This window comes from Vicugna pacos, chromosome 18, assembly GCF_048564905.1.
Source record: "Vicugna pacos chromosome 18, VicPac4, whole genome shotgun sequence".
In the NCBI taxonomy this organism is placed as follows: Eukaryota; Metazoa; Chordata; class Mammalia; order Artiodactyla; family Camelidae; genus Vicugna; species Vicugna pacos.
The window spans coordinates 21,698,382-21,712,411 of record NC_133004.1 but is presented as its reverse complement, the minus strand read 5'-3'; the positions used below and the strand labels follow the sequence as shown (position 1 = coordinate 21,712,411).

The 14,030-nt window shown below is 39.8% G+C and overlaps 1 protein-coding gene across 3 annotated transcripts in view; it reads right to left on the bottom strand.

The window, feature by feature from the left end:
- Positions 1–14,028, bottom strand: part of DNASE1 (deoxyribonuclease 1) — a 42,976-nt gene extending 28,948 nt beyond the window's left edge. For all 3 annotated transcript variants that reach the window (XM_072942580.1, XM_072942581.1, XM_006204316.4), the window contains exon 1: positions 13,925–14,028. The gene's annotated coding sequence lies outside the window, so the exon portion shown is untranslated. The remainder of the gene's footprint in view (positions 1–13,924) is intronic.
- Between the last annotated feature and the right edge of the window lie 2 nt (positions 14,029–14,030).

The following is a 14,030-nucleotide window of genomic DNA, read 5'->3' as shown; positions in this document are numbered from 1 at the left end:
GGACTTCTGGTTTCCAGTTCCATATGTAAGGAGCTTGGAAGTCACCACTCTGTCCTAACAAGTAGCAAAAAGCTGAACTGACTGAAAAATCAACAACTCTTCTTGGATCCATAAGAAAGGAAGACATAGGGCTAAACCACTGCCCCAACACTGGAGAGACAGACAGATGAATACAAGAACGCACATTACTAAGTGAAAGATGACAATCTGAAAAGGCTACAGGTTAACTCCAACTGTATATTCGGGGAAAAGGTAAAGCTACAGAGAGTAAAAAGATCAGTGGTTGCCAGGGGCTCAAGGAAGGAGGGAGAGAGGAATAGATGGAACATAGGAGATTTTTAGGGCTCTATTTTTTTAGGGCATTAACTACTCTGTATGATATTGTAATGGTGGATACACGTCATAATATATTTGTCAAAACCCACAGAGTTTACAACAAGAGTGAAACTTAAAGTATGAGACTTTAGTTAATAATAATTACTAATATTGGTTTATCTACTGTAACAAATGTATCACACTAGTGCAAAATGTTAAAATAGGGAAAACTGTGTGGGGAGAATGAGTGAGGAATAGGGAACTCTACCTACATAAGGCTCAATTCCTCTGTAAGCCTAAATCGTCTCTAAAAAATAAAAGCCTATTAATTTTTCAAAAGTAAAATGAAGGCAAGATTGACTTCTGGCATGACAGTATGAAGAGCTATGCTGACCTGCTCCACATGGAAACTGGTGAAAACTATAAAAAGAAGACAACCCTTTAAAGTACCTGGAAATGGTCCTAAGGGAAACAGCTCCTAAAGAAACATTTATCAAAACTCAAAATGCAATAAGAAAGGTTGTAGTACTTAAACCAAGACTGCTCCCTTCCTCTCTCAACCCAGTTCAGCAAGCAGAGACCTCACTCCTACTCCAAACTACTGCCCTCAGAACACAGAACTCCCTCTCCTGCCAGCACCCAGCCAGAGGGCTTTCCTCAGAGGAACAGGACCTCAGGGTGTCTCATCCTGCCCTCAGCTGCCTGTTTCTGAGGCTAAATCCCAGGTAAGTGCAATCAAGGGAGGGTGGGGCTCCCTTCTTCTGCCCAGCCCTTACCTCATGGAAGGGAGGCTCCATCTTGGGCTGGGTGTTCTAAGAGTATGGGGGCCCTGATCATCCTGGTCCCAGCTCATGATGTGGTAGCTTCATGCCTGAAGAAGTGAGCCGAGTGGACCGCAGGCTGCTGCCTCCCCTCCCCTACTGAGTGCTCAGCTCCAAACAGCACAATGTCTCTCAGAGAGCAGCTCTGGTTTAGATTATTGTCTGGGGTAGAAACAGGCCAGAGGGCACTAGCTCCTAACTTCTTCCCAAGGAATGGATTTCATTTGCAACAGAGACAGAAGAAGTCCCCTCAAGTAAATGGAGGTTGTAGTGAAAGGCAAGTGGAAGGAGATTCAAGATACAGCCTAAACCACAGGCTGGCTAGTTTACAGGAGAAAACCAGGGAATAGCATAAGCTGAAAGGAGCCATCCTGGGGTCAGGAAAAAAAAAAATACTGACTTCAGAAACTATTCCTTCAAAGGAGCCAGAATATGGTAGGATTAGCTTGTAGAGCAATTTACATATCCTAACTGAACTCATATCATTGTACACAATGGCAACAACACTCCTGGTGGATAAGCAAGGCCCACAAGAGAGAGCTAGTGACAGTCTAGACATCATACAATGAGGTTAATTCAGTTTTTTAAAAAAAATTTTTTTGGTTGAGGAGTAACTAGGTTATTTATTTATTTAATGGTGGTACTGGGTATTGAACCCAGAACCTTGTGTATGCTAAGCACACACTCTAACCACTGAGCTACACCCTCCCCCATAATTCACTTTAAAGGAGGAGTGGCATTCAGAGGAAAACAATTTACTTATTCACTAGAAGAAGCAGATTACAGGGAGTTCTCATGCAGGAGGAAAGCAAAGGATGGGAGTCAGCATGGAAAGATAATGAGATTGTAGCAAAGTGGGTTTGGCTGACCCAACAAATAACTTGGGATAATGCTAGGACCAGCGTTGGAAAAGGGCTTCTCCCCTGACCTAAAGGGGACTCTTGACTATTTTAATATAGATGGAGGCTGAAGAGGCCATGGGGCAATGGTCCTCCAAATCCATGGAAGTTCTCTGGGGGCACCCGTAATTTACATGGATGCACTGTGACCACCCCCACCCCAGAACAGGTCAGGATAAGACATATCCTGTAGCACAACTGGCAGGGATAAGCACTATTCTAAATACCGCTCGTGTCCTCCCTGTAGGGGGAAGTGGGCCCTGCTATATAGCTACACACAATGGAGACCAGCCTCAGCAAAACCTATGAGCTGAGGCGGGGTGACTAGCTTCTCAATTAACTTGGAACCTAGAAATAATCACATCATGGCCAATTATAAAGGTGTTTGTCCATAATAATATCTGATATATAGGCAAAGGTCAATTCTGTTGGGAAAGCAAAGCAAACACCTCTGTAATTCGTACTGATTTGTTCAGTTGTACCATGGTCATACTACAATAGGCTGTAACACTTGTGGTATTCATATGATTCAACTACTTCATGTAAGTAGGTCTTATTAGCGGTCACATGTATTGGGAAGGTTGAGTTAAAACCTCCTCAGGACCTATGGAAAATGGATGGCCTGAGGGAGAACTGGTTCCAGCTAATCATAGCTGATTTCTATCCTGAATAGTTCTGCACAAGCTTATCATAAAGGACAAACAGCAAAAACTCAACACGAAACCTGCTTTGTTTTTAGTGCTTCCATCAGTCAGATTACTGAACCTTTTCACAAACATAGGGACTCAACGAATACATGCTGGTCTGAACAAACAATGAAAAACACCCCCTCTTCCTTAAAGCACACTACAAAAAAATGTTCTCAATGAAGGAACAACTAAACATAGCCGGCAAATACCATAAACATTTCACCGTTCAGTTACCCTACCCTGTTCTTTGTGTCTAAGGGACAGCTTGAGACACTCTGAACACAAATGGGAGCCTTGGCCAAACCAAAGTGACAGCTTTGTGAAAGAGCTTTCTTTGATCCGAGCATTGTAATTAGCCTGGTGACAACTTCTCACCTGGTATATTCAGTTAAAGGGCATGTTTCCTTATTGCCATCTAATGAAACAAATGCTTAAAGGTTTCAGGTGAAGGGTACCACATCCAAGATTGCTTCCTGGGGCCCAGATACCACCAAGGGGTAGCCGAAGCCATTACTGACGGCAGCATTAGACAACTAATAAATCACATCTCTCTTTGGGGCTCCTTTGTTTTCCTTCTCCTATTCTTTCCTCCTTCGTGTCTTCTGTGCTCCACTAATTACAGACTCTGCTTAGCCCAACTAGTGGCACAAAAGTAGTTACTACCACCTGCTCTACAATCTTATAGGGGACACCTAATCATATGCCCAATGGCAGATGACTGTTTTGTGACCATAGCTCCAGATGTCTCTGGGGACAGAACTGGAGAATCTTGCAGAAGACATCTGCAGTGGAAGTTCATTTCAGTTCTCCAGGATACTGGGAAACATTACAGTTCTTCTCAGGGGGTTCAATTCCTCTAGGTATTAGGAGGAAGAGTGGCAGTTAGAGGAGATTCTTGATCTCTACCCCTGGCTATCAGGACGTATGGGGACTTGAGAACACTGGAATCTCTCCAAATTTAAATAAGCTGCATTGATAGGCCCTGAGTTAGCTACACTTATATAGTTACACTTGTCAGAAATGACCAGCCCCTCAGCAGAACAGTGCTCACGCTCACTCTTCCACTTTTGAATATACACCACTCACCACCAGATCCCTTTCAAGAAGCAAGGCTAGAGGCAGAAGAGCCTCCTGGGTCATCCAGCTCTGCTCTCCAAGCAAGTGGGCAGATGTAAGGACGTTCACTGCAGTGTTGTTTAATAGCAGAAAAGAAAAACACAAACACCTAAGTGCCACCTACACAGACTGAGGGCACAACTGTGGCCTGGAACTACCCCGGCTCCACTCCCAGCCAGCCCAGGCACACAGCCACTTATCACATTAACAGAGGGGAGGCAGCACAAGACTCTACTTGGTGACTGTCAAGTAGGAGGTTCCTGGGTAACCACTCCCCACCCTCTGCGGCCGCCCTCCCCTGTAGCTCCATAGCACCACCCCAAGGTATTTATGAAACAACGAACCGTGGATGACGCTAGGCTCTGTACAAAGCAAGTTCTACTCTCCCACAAGACATGTAATTAGGAAAATAAAAGCATTAAAAAGTAAGTAATCATTTCCATTACATAAAGTCAAAACTAAATGTACTTCTGGGGAAAGACAAAAACAGTATTTAACTACAGGGAATGTAAAGGGAAGCAAATGAGAATCCTGCGAGCAAACTGCATGAAGAGAACCAGGTTTCACTCTGGAGCACGAAGGAGCAGTGTTAGAGGATCTGAATGTGGAGAGGGAGCCTGATTACTGGCTGGTGGAGATAGACGCTAAGTACCTCATTAAGATTTAGAAAGGCTAAAGAGACAAGTTACTATATAGAAAATGCAAAAAGGAGTTGAAGGTCTACCTTAAAAGAGGGGCCAAACTGAGATGGTCTTAACGAGAAAGTTCTATAAAACCTTCAAGGAACAGACTTAGCCTTACATTATATAAGCTGATCCAGAGTATAGAAATGATAGAAAAACTATACAAATCATTCTACAAAGTTATTATAACCCTGAAATCAACATTAGTAAAAATAAGCCAAACTCAGCAAACACAAATGCAAAACATTCATTTAAAAATTATACGTGCAACTTGAACCAGCAGTGCATTAAAAGATCAGACCATGGGCTCTGACAATGGCTGTAGTGGCAGCATACATTCTGGATCCTCCCAAATCCCCATATAACAGAACAACTAGATTTCAAAAACAAATACTTGTGAAATAACATTTACAACAAAACTAGATGAAAAAATATCTGCAAGAGCCCAAAAGCCTCAAAAATACAGGTAGATTTATTTTGTGCACCCACACTACAGGTGTCCATTATAGACAGATACATAGCCATACCACTTGCGTGTTAGTGCTATGTTGGAGAAAGTAGAGGGAAGTAACAGGGTGTGATGATAGATCCGAGATGATGAAAAATCCAAATAATCAACAGGTATTCATTTAAAAGTACAGCGAGCCATTCTGAGAACAGCTGCTGAAACTGGGAAGGATTTTACTTACTCTACAGCAGTATGTACAAGTGGCCAGCGGAAAGGCCCAGAGTGGTCTAGCTCCTTTGAATCCTCAAAAGTGATCTACCAAGGGCTTCTGCCCAAGAAGGGCCCCCACACTAAGAAGAAACTGCTGGCAATGGAATATAAATTGGGCAGGAAGGAGACAACAAAGATGAAGAAAAGAGAGGGCCCAGATAAAAGTGGGAGAGTAAAACATAAGCAGGAAATCTCAGGAAGCAAGTCAGCATATTTTTTTTTAACACTAGTTGAACACAACAGAAGAGGGAGCTCTGAAAAGAAAGAAAAGCTACCTGAATCAAGCTTCCTTCTAACAGCTCAGGAAAACTAAATTGAACAACAAATAAGCCATAGAAAAGTATCATGAAGTGAAATACCATATAATGTTACTATAAGAAAAAAAGAAAAGGAAGAGCCAAGTAACACCCCTGCAAACAAAAAGATGCCAGGGAGACATGCTCAAAACAGTAGATCTGAAGTGTAATGTACAATTTCAAAACAAGCTTAAAAGCACTAGGAATATTATATAAGACATGTAGGACCATCATAATTCAGATTTCGAAAAATTCAGAAATGAGACAGTTTAAGAATTAGGAACAAAAGAAAAAAATCATTTCAGAAATGAATACTAAAGTAGAAGGAACATGAGAACAAATAAACACAATAAACACTAATTCAAGAGAAACAGCAGGTAAAAAAGGAAGACTTTACTGGAAAACAAAAACACATGAAGAAAAATGAAAACAATTTGAGAGAAAGTGACAAATGCTGAAGCTAGGCAAAGGAGATAGAACATTCAGGTAATGGAGTTTCTGGAGAGGAAAACCAAAGCCTGAACTAGAATAAATGCTAAAAACAAAAATGAGCATGTGATTTAAAAATTATCTATATATATTTTAAATAATTGATTTTCATCAGAATTTTTGACAGCAACTTTTTGTGCCAGAAAAAAACGGAATCATAGATTTAAGATCTCAAGGAAAAAATTGTGAGCCAAGGATTTTCTATGCAGCAAAACTGACTTTTAAGTATTCAGGGCACCGACTAGTACCAACATGCAAACACTCAGGGAATATTGTTCTCATGAGTCCTAAATAACATACTAGAGAATGAGCTAGAGTGACCAGAAGACAACAACATAAGGAACTGATGATGAGTGAAATACAGTCACTTGCAGAACTAAGACTAAATGAAGGTTAAAAAATATATATTAAGAGTATCTACAATATGAATGAATATATCATAAAAAAGGACTAACGGAGGGTTAAAAGGAAGATAAAATTATTATATAGTGGGTACATGATCTGACAATATAAAGTACATTGAAAAAAAGTGAGAGGAGACTGGAAATAGCATATGCAAAAATTTTTGCAATGTTTTCAGAAATCATAACCAGTTGTTATAGCATTTTATATATAGATGCTGCATGTGATAATACTTAATTGATAATGAATTTACCTTATTTTGTTTCCAGTAAAAATAAAAAATAAGGCAATTTTTTTTAAAGAAAAGATGCTGTATGTGTAATATGGAATAACACAAATTAGTAATTCTGGAATATTTTATTTTTATCCTCCCCTGTGTACTTAAAAATCAGGATTCTTGACATGGAGATACAAATACCATATAGAAGTTGTAAGTAAAAATCCTGCAGTCCTGAACTTAAACAGAAATAAGATGAACTCACAAGGTATTTTAACTTAAATATTTATACTTCTTAGCTCCGATCACTGAAAATGCCTGCAAACAATGGGGATAACCCGGTACCGATGAGTATTACTAGTACCAAGATTGTGGTCTTAAAATACCATTTCCCACTAAAAGAAACCAAGGCCTCTCAGAGAATTAGCTGATTCCAAGTCTGGGAGCAAGAAATATGTAAGATGAGCCCAAAGTATCTCAACATATCTGTGGAGGAGTTCAGAATGGGCCACCCCAAAATAAGCCACTTTGGCATATTGACTATTATGAGTTAAAGGCACTTGAAAACAGCAAATACAAGAAAAATACTCTGACCTTCCTTCTTTTCCTTAAAAGCAGGAGAAGAAATTCCTTTGAGAGATATCCTTCCTATACCAGAAGGAAAATAACATTCTTATCCTCAAGGTCAAGAAGTTGAGACTAAGAGACTTCTATATAAACAGGCCTTGTTAAAAATAATTCTTATCTCCCTTTAGCGTCCCCACAGTTTAGTCACTTTTCCAAAGTGCCTCCCTTTGTTCAACCTAATATAAAAGCAAGCAAGTTTCATAACTTCATTGGGCCTTATAAATATAAAATTTGCTTTGCAAATAAATGCGTATGCTTTTTTCCTGTTGATCTGTCTGATGTCTTATGTCAATTTAATTCTCTGGTCCAGCCAAAAAGAACCCTAACAGGGTAGAGGTAAAAATTTGCCTCCCCTACAACAGATGTCAAGGATGCTATCAATGACTATGCGGACTGTGTGAAAAGGACTCAGAAGCCAAGTTAAAGAGGCTTCCACTGCCAAAGAAGGAATAATTTGAGCTTCAGGAAGGACAGTAACTTCAATGAAGTGAATGAAACCCATCAAATAATTTAAATCCATAAATTGATAATGGTATTTTTAAAACAAAACTGGTCACCTTCTGAGAATGACAGAGAACTAACTCATTACTTTGAAAACTGGATAAAAGAAAGAATCAAAGACTGGTCCTGACTTTCTTATAAGAACTGTACCACAAAGAACCCAAATACTGGTAGATAATGGGAAGGCTGGCCATATAAAATAATTCCAGATAATATACAAAAATAAAATTGTAATTAGAATATCACTACTGTACGACCTCAAAAGAAGCCAAAGATCTAGGCACTGAGTATTGACGGCTGCTATTATTCTTTTTAAAAAGACCAAAGACCAAACATTATATGCCTTCTGATATATGAATACAATACTATCTAAAGTCTTGCCAAGGGATTAAATCCTAGTCCAACAAAGCCTCTGGATCCAGCTGTGAATGTGCAGGAATTACAGAGGATACAGGAACGTGTCAATTGTACTACAAATACGCTAATAAGCAAAATCCAAACTGTGGAAAACTCTACAAATCAACCAGCTAATGTCCTTCAGCAGATACATTTTAAGGAAAATAAAGCAATTGAGGGGAAGCATGTAGATTAAGAGACTTAAAAGGCATATCAATCATTTTTTATATGGACAAGTGGGCTAAGGAAGTGCACTGGTAGGACTACTACAGGCATGAAGTTCCACATGCTACGTAAGGATGTGGAGAAGGCAAAGGGACTAATCTAGTCCTAGTCCAATGGACTAGAACTTGCTGTTAAGGTTAAAGATGTAGCAGTAGCCAACTCCCAAAATGTAAATCTCAGACTTCCTGGGATTTGGGGAAAGAGGATAATTTGGCCAGTCAATTTGTATTTAGATAGATTTGGGCTGAGTCTTGCATCTGTTTTATTAGCTTTCTGACCTTGGGCAAACTATTTACCTGGAGCCAATTTCCTCATTTAGAAATGAGTACAATAATATTCATTTCATAGGGCTTTTCAGAGCATTAAGAGAGAGAATGGAAGGAAAAGGCCAAAGGTGCCTACAACATGACTCATAAATATTCTTTTCTCCCCAGAGGTAAAACTCAGTATTTATTTGGGGCTAGTTCAGGTTCAAAACTAAAAGGTTCCTTTACGAACTATGTGGAGTTTTCAATCTTTGAAAATGTCTGTTACCCAGTCACATGAATGTGACTTAATGATGTGATAAATGACTAAAAGAATGTGATATGATGTGATAAATATAACGTGAATTTTTGAAAGTCATAATCATAAATTTTCCTCATACTTATAACCAATCTGCTGACCCAATGAAATACTTAGTGGGGCAATAAATGGAAATTAGAATTTAAAAATACTGAAGATAATGCTTTATTTCTTAGGCTGGATGGTAGGTACACTTGTGTTTATCAATACTGCTTGAACTCCTTATGTTCTTACGTATATGGTGTTTCACAATAAATTTTTTAAATTGAAGAATCAGCTTCCAATCATTAGTGTTTTCTCCTAAGAACTGAGAGTTGATTCTGACTTCATCAAAGAATGGGCAAACTTTTAAAAATAAAAGGTCTGTTAGTATATTCATTAAAATTAAGCAAACATATATTGTTAACATGATTCCATTATATATAACACATGTATATTACATATTTTGCTTATCTGTACATCCACTGGTGGGCATTTGGGTTGTTTCTAACTTTTGGCTATTTCGAGTAAGAGTGTAAGTTTTTGTTTTAACACACTTTTTTTCTAATTTTTTTTGGGCAAATACCTAGGAATAGAATTACTGGGTCATATGGTAATTCTCTGTTTACCCCATTAAGGAACCACTAAATTGTTTTCCACAGCAGCTGAATCACTATGGACTTCTAGGAATGTATGAGGGTTCCAACTTTTCCACATCCTCACTAACACTTATTTTCTGTTTGGGGATGTGTGTGGCTTTTTTAAAATGTCTGTCCTAGTGGGTGAGAAGTGGTATCTCATTGTGGTTTTGATTTGCATTTCTCTAATGACTAATGATGTTGAGCATCTTTTTATGTGCTTCTTAGCCATTTGCCTATCTTCTTTGGAGAAATGTCTTTTTAAGTCCTTTGCCCATTTTCTAATTTGGTTGTTCCTTTTTGTTGTTGAGTGGTAAGTGCTCTTTGTATATTGTGGATACTAGACTCATCAGATATATGATTTTCAAATATTTTCTCCCATTCTGTGGGTTGTCTTTCCCCTGTCTTGACAGTATTCTTCAAAGTCCAAAAGCTTCAAATTTTGATGAAGTCCAATTTATCTATTATTTCTTTTGTTGCTTGCTTGTGCTTTTGGTGTTACATCTAGAATCCACTGTCAAATCCAAGGTTGTGAAGATTTAGCTCTGTTTTCTTCTGAGAGTTGTATGGTTTTGCTCTTAAATTTGGCTCTTTGATCCATTTCGAATGCATTATTGTATAAAGTATGAGGTAAGGATCCAACTTCATTCTTTTGCATGTGGATATTCTGTTGTCCCAACATCATTGGTTCAAGAGATTATTCTTTCCCCATCAAATGGTCTTGGCATTCTTGTCAAAAATTAAATGCCCATGAATGTATGGGTTTATTTCTGGACATTCAATTCTATTCCACTGATCTTTATGTCTAGTCTTACACAAGCAGCATGCAGTCTTGACTGCTGCAGCTTTGTAGTTAAGTTTTGAAATCAGAAGTGTGCATCCTCCACCTCTGTTCTTTCTCAAGATTCTTTTGGCTATTAGGATCCCTTGCAATTCCACATGAATTTCAAGATCATTTTTTCCCTTTCTGAAAAAAAGGGCTGTTGGGATTTTGGCAATGATCTGTAGACTGCTTGGGGGAATACTGCCATCTTAACATGAAGTGGAAGATGACTTGACTTAGTTTTAACATCAAAATTATGAGTGGCATTATCAACTTTATTAAGGAAATGCTCTTTTGCAGTTGAGGCCAGTGCATCTGCATGGAATCAAACTCATCTAGCAAATTTAATAGAACTACATCACACAAAAGGCAGCAGTGGTAGACAGAAATACAGCATAACTTAGAATGGCCTCTGTATACTTTGACATGTAAAACTGTTGCCCTGGGGTTTTCAGCAATTTTGGCAGTGTAGGAAATAGGATTATACAACAGTAAATAAAAGCTTTCATGACCAAAGAACTGAGAAGAGAGACAACTCTTCCCTTGTTCAATCTGCTCTCTCCCCAACCTCTGCCAAGATAAATGAGAGGGAGCTGGGCAGGTTTTGGTTTTGTGATTTATAACCAAACCAGACCTGGGAAAAGGGCCTTCCACTTCTTCCACAGAACTGTTTAAAACATTAACTCAGTGGAAGATGCCAAGTTTCCAAAAAGGAAATATGCCAGGAGTGTAAGTAAGTGATAATCATAGCATATTCAACCTCTGCCTGTTTCTCCAGGACCCCAAAATGACTTACTCCTATGGGCTTGGAAAACAGAGCCTCTACTTGGAATAACACTCCTTATTGTGTCTCAGTTTTTCCACACACGTCTGCAACCATTTTCTCTTTCTGATAAACCTTGTAAAGTCTATCAAGTGTAAGGATAATCCTGACCTCATGTTCCTGGGTGGAATGTTGTGGCAGGGAACAAAGATGCAATATATTCCCACTGAAATAACCTAGACCTAGTAACATTGTTTCTGGCCACTGTCCCTCAGCTTAGTCACACTGGATGACTCCTGCCTAATTCCAGTGGAAGAGTGTGAACCTCAGAGCTTCTGCTGGAGCTAAGTCACAAAAAGGTCCAGGTCAAGGGGGCTCCCATGGTTCACCTTGGGTCAGAGAGAAAACTGCCCAAGAACTTTGTTTCCTGATGTGAGGATTCATGTCTAATTCATAAATTCCAATCACCTCTCATTCAGCTTTTGGCATTTCTTCTATATTTAGCCTGTAACTATTTGCTCAGTAGGTACTGGTTAAATGTAGTGACCATCAGTCTCTAACTTAGAGACAATGAGTATCATCTGTGAAATTTTCAAAAGACACAGGTTGGGAAACCTACCCAAGATTAATTAGCAGGTCTAAGAGTGGTGTCCCAGCATTCCACTTTAAAATATTCCACAGGTAATTCAGGTGAGAATCTAAGGTTTAAGGAACACTCCCTTTCTAAAGTACACTTCAATAACTCATTCTGCTTAAAAGAACAATATGGCCAGAGTTTTCTGGCAGGGGTGGGTAGGGGGAGGGAGAAGGATTTTCTTTCCCAAGCCTCTAAGAGATTTAAATCCTAAACTGGAGAAAAATATGTGCCACCTTCACAACTGTCCTTCACATCATTCCAGTCATGTCCCCAATGCATTAATCTTTTTTTTTTATATTGTATCTTTTGTTTTGACATCTTAAAAAATCTTGCTGGTGGGGAGAGACTACCCTTCCCAGGACTAGTTAATTCCTAAAGATTGTAATCAGTTTGCTTGGGAGTAGCCTCTCATATGCAAACCTTTAATGCAAAACTCCTTTATCCAACTCTCAGAGACCAACTCAATATAGCTCCTGCTTTGAATCATCCCAGGCCGGGTACCAGGCAAACTAGAGATCATCCCTACAGCTTAAAGCTTGCCAGAATTATTCAAACCAGCCAATCCTGAACTGTCTACCCTGCCCTGCCTTGCTTTTCTCAGGGAATAAGGCTCTGACCGAGGCTTTCCCCTCATTCCTGCTTCTGCCTGCTGACCAAAACCTTCCCTGTGTGGCATGGCATGCCCTCTTCTCTCTAGAAATACATTTTTCTTTCAATGGCTCGCTTCTCTGTGTAGTCACCCAGTCACCTCTTATAAATTAAAATTCTGTTACAAATGAGACACTCCACCCCTACCACTCTTGTGTTGTCTACCTAATCCAATTGGAAACCATGTTACAAACTAACTTGGGTTTCCAAAACCAGAAAGCAAATAACACTTCCTAACCCCCTCAGGTACAAAAACTCTTGGAAGTTCTATGAGAATTTTAAACTCATTACTCAGAACTAAATGCAGTATGACCCAGCAATCACACTCTTAGGTATATACCCAAGAGAAGTAAAAAGACACTTGTACACGAATGTTCACAGCACTGTTTATAATAGCCCCAAAGCGGAAAAGGCCCCAATGTACATCAACTGATAAATCAATAAATGAAATGTGGTATATCCATACAAGGGAATATTATCTAGCCATTAAAAGAAATGAATTGATTCATGCTACACGGATGGCCCTTAAAAACAATACATTAAGTAAAAGCCAGACAGAAAGCTACATATGCCATTTATATAAAATATATAGAACAGGCAAAATCCATAGAAACACAAAGTAGACTGGTGCTTGCCAGGTGATGGAGTAAGGGGGAATGGGGAGTACCTGCTAATGGGCATAGAGATTTCTATTTGGGGTTATAAAACGTTCTGGAATTAGATAGTGATGATGGATGCGCCATCTTGTGAATATACTAATTACCACTGAACCGTACACTTCAAAAGAGTAAATTTTATGATACGTAAATTATATCTTAAGAAAAAAAAAACCTAAATGGATGGCTTTCCCTCCAAAACTCCTCCTCCTCTGCTCATTACTTCAGTAACTGGGACCACATTCTACTCAGACGCTCAGGCCAGAAACCTACGAATTTTAACAAATAATTAGGTCACAATTCAAACGCCTTAATATTTCTCTTATCTCTCCATTCCAACTCCTAATTCAGGCCACCCTCATTTCTTGCCTACGTTGTGATAACCACCTCCTAACGGGTCAATTTTTACACTACAACTGGAACTTTCTTTAAAAACAAAACCTTCAACAGCTCCCAATGACTCCAGCTTTAAGTTCGAACCCTTAATACGATTTCATTCAACCCGTGGCGAACCGCTCCGGCTTCACGTTCCCCTCAAGCCCAGACAAGGCGCACCAGCCAGGCTGGAGAGGGTGGGCATCACCGCGGCCTTGGCAGGCGCTGGGCGTCCCCGACGTCGCTGCAGGCCTCAACCCGCTCGCAACCATCTCCAGAAGGAAGCTCTCCTGCCCGGCCTGGCGGCGTTTTGTGCCTCCGTTTACTCGTCGGCTCCTCACACAGGTGCACTCTGAGGGGGCTCCCAATGAATCCTCACACGTTTCCTGTGTGAACCGTGATGAACACAAACTTCAACTTAGAACTGCGGCGGCGCCCTAAACTCACCCTGACTCTTCCTCAACACTTAATAGACTTTGCCGGGCGCCGCCTAGACCCAAGGCCACATTGCCCTCCAGCACCGCGCTCCACCTTGTCTAGCCCCGGGTCGCCG